Genomic DNA, 10,902 nt, shown 5'->3' with positions numbered 1-10,902 from the left:
ATAACAATTATATATATCTATGCACCCAACACAGGAGCACCTCAATACATAAGACAAACACTAACAGACACAAAAGGAGAAATTGACAGTAACACAATAATAGTAGGAGACTTTAACACCCCTCTCACACCAATGGACAGATCATCAAAACAGAAAATTAATAAGGAAACACAAGTCTTAAATGATACATTAGATGAGATGGATCTCATTGATATCTTCAGGACATTCCATCCAAATCCAGGAGAATACAACTTCTTCTCAAGTGCACATGGAACATTCTCCAGGGTAGACCACATCTTGGGTCACAAATCAAACCTCAGTAAATTTAAGAAAATTGAAACCATATCGAGCATCTTCTCCAACCACAAAGCTATGAGACTAAGATATCAATTACAAGAAAAAAACTGTAAGAAACACAAACACATGGAGATTAAACAACATGTTTCTAAATAACCAACAGGTTACTAAAGAAATCAAAAGGGAAATCAAAAAATGTCTAGAAACAAATGACAATGAAAACACAACCTATGGGATGCAGTGAAAGCAGTTCTAAGAGGGAAGTTTACACAACACAATCCTACCTCAAGAAACAAGAAAAACATTGAATAGACAACCTAACTTTACACCTAAAACAACTGGAAAAAGGAGAAAAAAAAAATTAGCAGAAGGAATGAAATCATAAAGATCCAAGCAGAAATAAATGAAAAATAATAGTAAAGATTAATAAAACTAAAAGCTAGTTCTTTCAGAAGATAAACAAAATTGACAAACCTTTAGCCAGACTCCTTAAGAAAAAAAGAGAGAAGAATCAAATCAACAAAATTTGAAATGAAAAAGAGGTTACAACAGACAATGCAGAAATATAAAGGATTATAAGTGACTATTATGACCAACTATTTGGCAATAAAATGGATAACCTGGAATAAATGGAAACATTCTCAGAAAAGTTCAATCTTCCAAGACTGAACCAGGAAGAAACAGAAATTATGAACAACCCAATTACAAGCACTGAAATTGAAGCTGTGATCAAACATCTCCCAAAAAACAAAAGCCCAGGACCAGATGGCTTCACAAGAGAATTTTATCAAACATTTAGAGAAGAGCTAAAACTATCCTTCTAAAACTCTTTCAAAAAAATTGCAAAGGAAGGAACACTTCCAAACTCATTCTACGAAGCCACCATCACCCTGATACCAAAACCAGACAAAGATAACACAAAAAAAGAAAACTACAGGTTAATATCACTGATGAACATAGATGCAAAATTCCTCAACAAAATTTTAGCAAACAGAATTCAGCAACATGTCAAAAAGCTCATACACCATGATCAAGTTGGGTTTATTCCAGGAATGCAAGGATTCTTCAATATATGCAAATCAATCAATGTGATACACCATATTAACAAATTGAAAGATAAAAACCATATGATAGCTCTTTTTCATGGCGCCTCGGAGGCTGTTGGCCACTTCAGAATGAAGCTGAACATCTCTTTCCCGGCCACTGGCTGCCAGAAGCTCATTGAAGTGGACGATGAATGAAAACTTCGTACCTTCTAGAGAAGTGTATGGCCACAGAAGTTGCTGCTGACGCTCTAGGTGAAGAATGGAAGGGTTATGTGGTCCGAATCGATGGCAGGAACGATAAGCAGGGTTTCCCCACGAGACAGGGTGTCTTGACTCATGGCTGAGTTTGCCTGCTACTGAGTAAGGGGCATTCCTGTTATAGACCAAGGAGGACTGGAGAGAGAAAGCACAAATCTGTACGGGGTTGCACTGTGGATGCCAACCTGAGTGTTCTCAATTTCGTCATCATGAAAAAAGGGGAGAAGGATATTCCTGGACTCACTGATATGACAGTACCTCGTCGCCTGGGTCCCAAAAGAGCTAGCAGAATCTGCAAACTTTTCAGTCTCTCTAAAGAAGATGATGTCCACCAATATGTTGTGCAAAAGCCCCTAAACAAAGGCAGTAAGAAACCTAGGACTAAAGCACCCAAGATTCAGCATCTCGTGACTCCACAAGTTCTGCAACACAAACGCCGGCGTATTGCTCTGAAGAAACAGCGTACTAAGAAAAATAAAGAAGTCTGTTCTATACATCTGTGTCTCTTTTGCTGTCTCACATACAGGGTTATCGTTACCATCTTTCTAAATTCCATATATATGTGTTAGTATACTGTATTGGTATTTTTCTTTCTGGCTTACTTCACTCTGTATAATCGGCTCCAGTTTCATCCACCTCATTAGAATGGATTGAAATGTATTCTTTTTAATGGCTGAGTAATACTCCATTGTGTATATATACCACAGTTTTCTTATCCATTCATCTGCTGATGGACATCTAGGTTGCTTCCATGTCCTGACTACTATAAACAGTGCTGCAATGAACACTGGGGTACATATGTCTCTTTCAATTCTGGTTTCCTCGGTGTGTATACCTGTGGCAGATTCATGTTGATGTATGGCAAAACCAATACAATATTGTAAAGTAATTAACCTCCAATTAAAATAAATAAATTTATATTTTTAAAAAGTCTACAAACAGTAAATGCTGGAGAGGGTGTGAAGAAAAGGGAATGCTCTTGCAGTGTTGATGGGAATGTAAATTGATACAGCCACTATGAAGACGGTATGGAGATTCCTTAAAATACTAGGAATAAAACCACCATATGACCCAGCAATCCCATTCCTAGTAGTATACCCTGAGGAAACCAAAATTTAAAAAGACACATGTATCCCATTGTTCATTGCAGCACTATTTACAATAGCTAGAACATGGAAGCAACCTAGATGTCCATCAACAGATGAATGGATAAAGAAGTTGTGGCGCATATACCCAATGGGATATTACTCAGCCATAAAAAGGAACACATTTGAGTCAGTTCTGAGGTGGATGAACCTAGAACCTATTATACAGAGTAAAGTGAGTCAGAAAGAGAAAGATAAATATCGTATTCTAACCCATATATACAGAATCTAGAAGAATGGTACCAAAGAACTTATTTACAGGGCGGCAGTGGAGGAGCAAGCCATAGAGAATAGACTTACGGACATGGGGAGAGGGGAGGAGAGGGTGAGATGTATGGAAAGAGTAACATGGAAACTTGCATTCAGTTCAGTTCAGTTCAGTTCAGTCACTCAGTCGTGTCCGACTCTTTGCGACCCCTTGAATCGCAGCACGCCAGGCCTCCCTGTCCATCCATCTCCCAGAGTTCACTCAGACTCACATCCATCGAGTCCGTGATGCCAACCAGCCATCTCATCCTCTGTCGTCCCCTTCTCCTCCTGCCCCCAATCCCTCCCAGCATCAGGGTCTTTTCCAATGAGTCACCTCTTCGCATGAGGTGGCCAAAGTACTGGAGTTTCAGCTTTAGCATCATTCCTTCCAAAGAAATCCCAGGGTTGATCTCCTTCAGAATGGACAGGTTGGATCTCCTTGCAGTCCAAGGGACTCTCAAGAGTCTTCTCCAACACCACAGTTCAAAAGCATCAATTCTTCGGCGCTCAGCCTTCTTCACAGTCCAACTCTCACATCCATACATGACCACAGGAAAAACCATAGCCTTGACTAGACGGACCTTAGTCGACAAAGTACTATCTCTGCTTTTGAATATACTATCTAGGTTGCTCATCACTTTTCTTTCAAGGAGTAAGCGTCTTTTAATTTCATGGCTGCAATCACCATCTGCAGTGATTTTGGAGCCCCCCAAAATAAAGTCTGACACTGTTTCCACTGTTTCCCCATCTAGTTCCCATGAAATGATGGGACCAGATGCCATGATCTTTGTTTTCTGAATGTTGAGCTTTAAGTCAACTTTTTCACTCTCCTCTTTCACTTTGATCAAGAGGCTTTTTAGCTCCTGTTCACTTTCTGCCATAAGGGTGGTGTCATCTGCATATCTGAGGTTACTGAGATTTCTCCCAGCAATCTTGATTCCAGCTGTGTTTCTTCCAGTCCAGCATTTCTCATGATGTACTCTGCATAGAAGGTAAATAAGCAGGGTGACAATATACACCCTTGACGTACTCCTTTTCCTATTTGGAACCAGTTTTTGTTCCATGCCCAGTTCTAACTGTTGCTTCCTGACCTGCATACACATTTCTCAAGAGGCAGGTTAGGTGGTCTGGTATTCCCATCTCTTTCAGAATTTTCCACAGTTTATTGTGATCCACAAAGTCACTAGGCTTTGGCATAGTCAAGAAAGCAGAAATTGATGTTTTTCTGGAACTCTCTTCCTTTTTCCATGATCCAGCGGATGTTGGCAATTTGATCTCTGGTTCCTCTGCCTTCTCTAAAACCAGCTTAAACATCAGGGAATTCACAGTTCACGTATTGCTGCAGTCTGGCTTGGAGAATTTTGAGCATTACTTTACTAGCATGTGAGATGAGTGCAATTGTGCAGTAGTTTGAGCATTCTTTTGCATTGCCTTCCTTTGGGATTGGAATGAAAACTGACCTTTTCCAGTCCTGTGGCCACTGCTGAGTTTTCCAAACTTGCTGGCATATTGAGTGCAGCATTTTCACAGCATCATCTTTCAGGATTTGAAACAGCTCAACTGGAATTCCATCACCTCCACTAGCTTTGTTCATAGTGATGCTTTCTAAGGCCCACTTGACCTCACATTCCAAGATGTCTGGCTCTAGATTAGTGATCACATCATGATTATCTGGATCGTGAAGATCTTTTTTGTACAGTTCTTCTGTGTATTCTTGCCACCTCTTCTTAATAAAATAGATAACCAACAGGAATTTGCTGTGTGGCTCAGGAAACTCAAACAGGGGCTCTGTATCAACCTAGAGGGGTGGGATAGGGCAGGAGATGGGAGGGAGGTTCAAAAGAGAGGGGATATATGTATACCTATGGCTGGTTCGTGTTGAAGTTTGACAGAAAACAACAAAATTCTATAAAGCAATTATCCTTCACTTAAAAAAAAATAGAAAAAAAGAAAAGAAAAGAAAGATGCTTGCTTCTTGGAAGAAAAGCTATGACCAACCTAGACAGCATATTAAAAAGCAGAGACAGTACTTTGCCAACAAAGTCCATCTAGTCAAAGCTATGGTTTTTCCAGTAGTCATGTATGGATGTTAGAGTTGGACTATGAAGAAAGCTGAGCACTGAAGAATTGATGCTTCTGAACTGTGGTGTTGGAGAAGACTCTTGAGAGTCCCTTGGACTGCAAGGAGATCCAACCAGTCCATCCTAAAGGAAATCAGTCCTGAATATTCATTGGAAGGACTGATGCTGAAGCTGACACTCCCAATACTTTGGCCACTTGATGTGAAGAACTGACTTCTTGGAAAAGACCCTGATGCTGAGAAAGATTGAAGGCAGGAGAAGGGGACGACAGAGGATGAGATGGTTGGATGGCATCACCAACTGGATGGAAATGAGTAAGCTCCAGGAGTTGGTGATGGACAGGGAAGCCTGGCGTACTGCAGTCCATGGGGTTTGGAGACAAACTTCAGTTGGACACAACTGAGCAACTGAACTGAACTGCCTCCTTCAAAGCCTTTAAATAACTGACTCTTGAAAGCAAAAGCTAGAACATCATCTGGGTGATCCCTGTGGGCATGTTACTCAGTGACGAACGGGGGGTCTTGAACGGCTATAGGATTCTGGGTGTCCCTTAAATATTAACTTTTGTTGTTGCTGTCCAGTCGCCAACTCGAGTCCAGCTCTTTGCAACCCCAAGTACTTTAGCATACCAGGCTCCCCTGTCCTTCACTATCTCCTGGAGCTTGCTCGAACTCATGTCCATTGAATCTGTGATGCCATCCAACTATCTCATCCTCTGTCATCCCCTTTCCTCTTGTCCCCAGTCTTTCCCAGCATCAGGGTCTTTCGCATCTAGTGACCAAAATATTGACACTTCAGCTTCAGCAACAGTCCTTCCAATGAAGATTCACAAAGTCAGGTATACCTAGAGCAATCACTAAAAGATAATACAATAAATCTTTACACAAATCACACAATACATATATTTCAAAAGCTAATAAACTAAATGGAATACTGAAAAAAGTTCAAATAACCCCAAACAAGGCAGGAAAACAGAAACAAATACCCCAGCCAGAGGAGCAGACAGAAAGCATATAAAGCTGTAGACAGATCCAAGCACCTCAATGATTGTATTAAATGGAAATACACTAATTATTACGAGAGATAATTAGAAATAATAATTAGAAGAGAGACTGTCACACTGGATAAAGATAGTAAAACCATAAAAACAAGATCCCAGGATGTGCTATCTATAAGAAATCCACTTTTCAAAAATCATTTTGCGTCAACTTTACTTTTATTTAAAAACATTTGGTTGGGCTTTTTTGCTGTGGCACTCAGGCTTCTCCAGTTGCCGCGCACTGCTCCAGACTGTGTGAGCTCAGTAGTCTGGAGCATATCGGATCTTAGTTCCCTGACCAGGGATCAAACCTGTGTCCCCTGCACTGGAAGGCAGATTCTTAACCACTGGACTGCCAGGGAAGTCCCAAGAAAACCATTTTACATACAACACTATACATAGCTTCCATGTTAAAAACAACAACAAAAAATCCCCAAAGAAAACAGCAGGTCCAAGTAGTTTAACAGGTGAGTTCTAACCAACTTCCAAGAAACTGGTGATCCAGTAAGGAAACAGAGTGGAGATTCTTCAAACGATCCTTGAGGCCTTGACTCTGGTGCCAAAACCAAGACATTGGGAGAAGCCCGCTCCATGGCCTCACGAGCGCTGCCAGGCTGGCAGAGCAGATAATTTCAGGAAGAACTGCACCACAGGCTGATGGGATTACCCACAAACACCGGATGGTGTAATTACAGAAAATCTGGAAATGCAACTCCCTTGAGGGATTAACATGTAAACAGTGCTCGTGGGTGCAGGTAGGTGGCAGGGCGGGGCAGGCATCCTCAGAGTGAAGTCTAAGCAGCGTCCTGAAGACGACCCAGAGTGGCGGGGGGGGGGGGGGGGGGCCCCGCAGCATGGGGTCGGAGGGGTGGTGCCAGGCTCTCCCGAGACGGCCTGTCCTCCACTGACCAGGAGCCCTTGGGCTTCACAGCACAGGAGCAGCAGGACTTGGCCTGTGCTTCAAAAGGCGAGGGATCTGGGGGCAATAATTATCTTCCGGCAATGACCAGCTGGCCCCCTTCGTGTGTCCCCTCGGCCCTGGGTGGCACTGATGAACACCCAGCCGGCACCTCACTTGGCTCGCCCACACGGATTCCGCATCCACAGCGGGCAGAGCTGATGTGACGGGGTGGCCTGGCTGAAGGCAGGAAGAGGAGACAGAGGTGCCGATGTGGGTGGCAAGGCAGGCCCTCTCCCAAGTGGTTCCAAAGACCCAGGGCCCTGGTTCGAGAGCGTGTCCACTCTCTCGACCACCTGCGGGCCCCAGCGCAGAAGGCTGGCCCCGAGGGCTCCCTGCGGCCCCAGCGTTGAGGGTGCTGTAGGCTGAGGCCTGGTCCACCGCCTCCTCCCGCCACTAACCTGGCTCAGGCCCTGCTTTCGGGGGCATCTGTGCCCTCCAGTTTGGGGCCTGGTTTGGCCGAGGGAAGACTCGGTGTTTCCCCCCAGTCTGGGGAAGTGTAGACAGAAGGGGATTCACCCCACCCTCTCCCAACGAGGGGCTCTGGTTGGCTGGGGCTGATCCTGGCTGGCAGGGATCACAATCCGGTGATCTCAGCTCCGTGCAGTAGGCCTGGGACTCCCTCCCTCCCTCGTCCCTGCAGCCCAGGCCCAATGGTCCTTGTCAGCCCTCTGGGCACTGGGCAGCGCCCAGGGGGTGCAGGGGGTGGGGGACGTGAAGGCCGAGCTCCATGCCCACCATGTCCCACAGGGCCGGACCTCAGGTGGTCTCCTCCTCCCTGGATACTGGAGGGTCTGGTGGGTGGGGGCTGGCACTCACCCTCCACCAGCCCTCAAGGCTTCTTGCCCCGAGGAGCCCATGTGTGCACACGTGTGTAGGGGGGCACCCGCCCTGAGCAGAAAGGGCCGGGCTGGGCGAGGTGGCGCCCGGGGTCTGCAGGTGGGACTCCCTCCCATGCCGGCACCCGCAAAGCTGCCCCAGGAGGAGAACCCCGCGAGAATCCCTGAGACTGCTCTGCCCCGAAGCGCCAAGTGTTTCATGTGGTTCCAGCTCGTCGAGTACATCACCCAGCATTTCAAAGAGCCACCAGGAAGGCAGTTCTCCGTCCCTCCTCTCCCTCCAAGCTGGTTCCAACGTCAGGTCCTCTGCCAGGAAGGTAAGCCCACACCCGCACACACATGCTCACACCAACTTGAAAGGAATGTGTCACCACCGCTCCCTGGAGCCAGCCCAAGCCACAGGGTCGTCCAGTCGCTCACACACAGCTCGGCTGAGCCCCATGGGGTGGGGACAGGCTGTGGGCACGCACCCCTGCAGCCTGGCAGCTCCTGGGCTGAGGTCCACAGGCCCGGGTGGCCCCACTGTGCTGCTGCCAGGGCCCCGCGGGAGCTGCTCCAATAAGGCCTTCCCCAGCCACAACGGCAGCAACCTGTGCAGAGGGACAGAGGTGGTCAGGTCTCACCCGACCTCTGCTCCCCTCCCCAAGCTGCGGCCCCACATCCCCACCACCCCACCCACCCCGCTCCCTGCGCCCCTTGGAGGGCGGAGCTGAGCTGCCCTCATCTGGGATCCTGATCAGAGGCGCAAGTCTCGAGACCCCTGGGGACTCACGGGAGGAGAATGTTTGAGCAGGACCAGCTGAAGCTGCCCAGTCACTCCGGAGCCCCTGCAAGATCCCCCCAGCATGAGGTCCACCATGATGGACGGGTGCAGCATGCCGGCCAGGGGGGCTGCACCCCTGCTGCTCTGAGGGTCGCTCAGCCCAGCGCCCCTCAGTGTCACACCACACACTCCCGTCCGGGAACCTCCACGCTCCGTGCGTTTCACATGTTCCTTCACCCGACAAGTCCAGTCAACAAAGAGGTGAGGCTGAGGACGCCCTGGTGTTTTGTGTCTAGAGGACGACCGCCCCAGAGGAGCTGTGTCTGTGGGCACAGGTGGAACCTGCCTGGCCACACCCACAGGGGCCACATCAGCCCAGTCAGCCCCTGTTCAGTTGAGGAACCCAGGGTGCCGGGGCCTGACCGGCTCACCCGCCTGCTGAGGGCTGCCTGCATGCAGTGGTGAGCCCCAGGGCCCCACCCCTGCCAGGAAGGAGGGGAGAAGCCAGAGGGGGACACAGCAGGGCTCCCTGAGGCAGGGGTGGAGCGGACCGCAGTGTGGAGTCAGTGCCCCAGGAGGGAAGGTGTTGGTGGAGAGGGAGCCTGGGGGTGACGGTGGGCCCAGGTAGATGGCCTCGACAGGACAGAGGCTGGAAGGGCTGCCTCGGAAGTTGGGCTTCACTCCAGGGGAGGGTGGGGGCCCCAAGGCAAGTCCACACCCAGGAACCCTGGCTCGTGGGTGGGGAAGGCAGACTGTCCTGTCCTCTACCGGGGTGGAACCAGGGGTTCGAGCCCTCTACAAAGGCTGGTCCAGCATCCTGCTGTGCTCTGAGGCGCTGGGAAGACACCCAGGGCCCGGGCATAGCCTCCTGGCCACGTCATCTGTGTTCAGGCCTTAGGGTGGGGGGGGCAGTAGCAGGGGAGCCTGGGGTTACCAAGGTGGGTTCTGTCCTCCTCCCAGGGCCCCTGACTGACACACACGAGGGGTGCAGACACCAGCACGACCTCAGAGCAACCTGACTCTATAAAACCAGACAGGAAGCAGCCATGGCCACACACGGGAGGGAGTGGGGAACGGACCCTGTGGGCTCTTTTCTTCCAGTCACCCGGGCCAGAGCCCACAGAGACGTCCTTCCCAGGACACACCCAGGACAAGGCAGCGAGTAGGCTTCCACGCCCACAGCTCTGCTCACCATCCCCGGCACCAGGCAAATAGAACAAGGGTGGGCACTCACCCCAAACATCCTAACACCTGCGGAAGCCCAGTGCCACAAGAGAGGGGCACCAAACCAATAGAATCGTTCACAGAGCAACCAAACGTCCTGAAACAACCTAACTAAAAGCCCCACCAGGAAAAGCTCAGGATATGTGCACAGCAGGCCCGGGACGCCATCCTCAGGCAGGAGGGAAAGTGTGGCGAGGCATCTCACACTGGGGCCTCAACCGTCTGCACAACCGTGAGGTGTGCGCTGCACACCTGGCTCTTGCTCGGCGACTGGGGCCTTGGTGTCAGGCAGAGGGTGCCCATGTGGGCATCCCCTGATAAACTCCCTCAGTGCTTGTCTCCCAGGAAGCCTGTGTCTGGTGCCCCCTGACCTCTCCCCAGGCCATGTTTCTGGAGGTGCTGGAGCCCCTGGGCCTTTCGCTCTAAGAGCTGGCAGCTGTGAGGCCTCCCGAGCACCCCCTGAACCCAGGGTGGCATTAAGGACCCACCTCACTATCCTGTCTGAGATCAAAATAGTACAAAGTGGGACGAAAGCCCCTCAGCAAAGGGCAGAACGAGCGCTGCTGGGAAAGGGGCCGAGCCCCGACCATACACACGTGGAGCCGGGGAGGAGGGTGCAGAAGGACGTCACGGGGCCACACGGGAACAGTATGGCGGGTGAGCAGCTGGCCTCTGCACCAACACAGCCCGAGACCAGACTCATGTCAGCAGCCGAGCCGAGACCCGCAGCTGTGACGGGTGTGAGATTTGAGGGCAGAAGAGTAGCACCGTCTCAGCGCCTGCTGGTCTCCCCTTGCCCAGTGAGGTTGGTGAAAACATCCACAGACCCTGACGCGGACACCGGGAATCAGGGGAGACCAGAGGGTGGGAGGAACAGGAAGCCAGTGGAACTCGCCGAAGCTCAGGCGTCTTGGGGAGATGGGGCAGTGGGGGTTCCAGTGCCCGTGCTCCCCAGGGGGCCGCTCCGCTGTTCCCATACAATTACATTACACCACGACAAAGG

At 49.5% G+C, this 10,902-nt stretch overlaps 1 pseudogene; it reads left to right on the top strand.

Moving 5' to 3' along the window:
• The first annotated feature begins 1,429 nt into the window (after positions 1-1,429).
• On the top strand, positions 1,430-10,560 carry LOC120868382 (annotated as a pseudogene).
• Positions 10,561-10,902: the final 342 nt, after the last annotated feature.

The sequence above is a fragment of the Oryx dammah genome, unplaced genomic scaffold, assembly GCF_014754425.2.
Source record: "Oryx dammah isolate SB20612 unplaced genomic scaffold, SCBI_Odam_1.1 HiC_scaffold_2, whole genome shotgun sequence".
Lineage (NCBI taxonomy): Eukaryota > Metazoa > Chordata > Mammalia > Artiodactyla > Bovidae > Oryx > Oryx dammah.
Note: the sequence above shows the minus strand (reverse complement) of the source record. Positions and strands in the feature narration are given on the sequence as shown.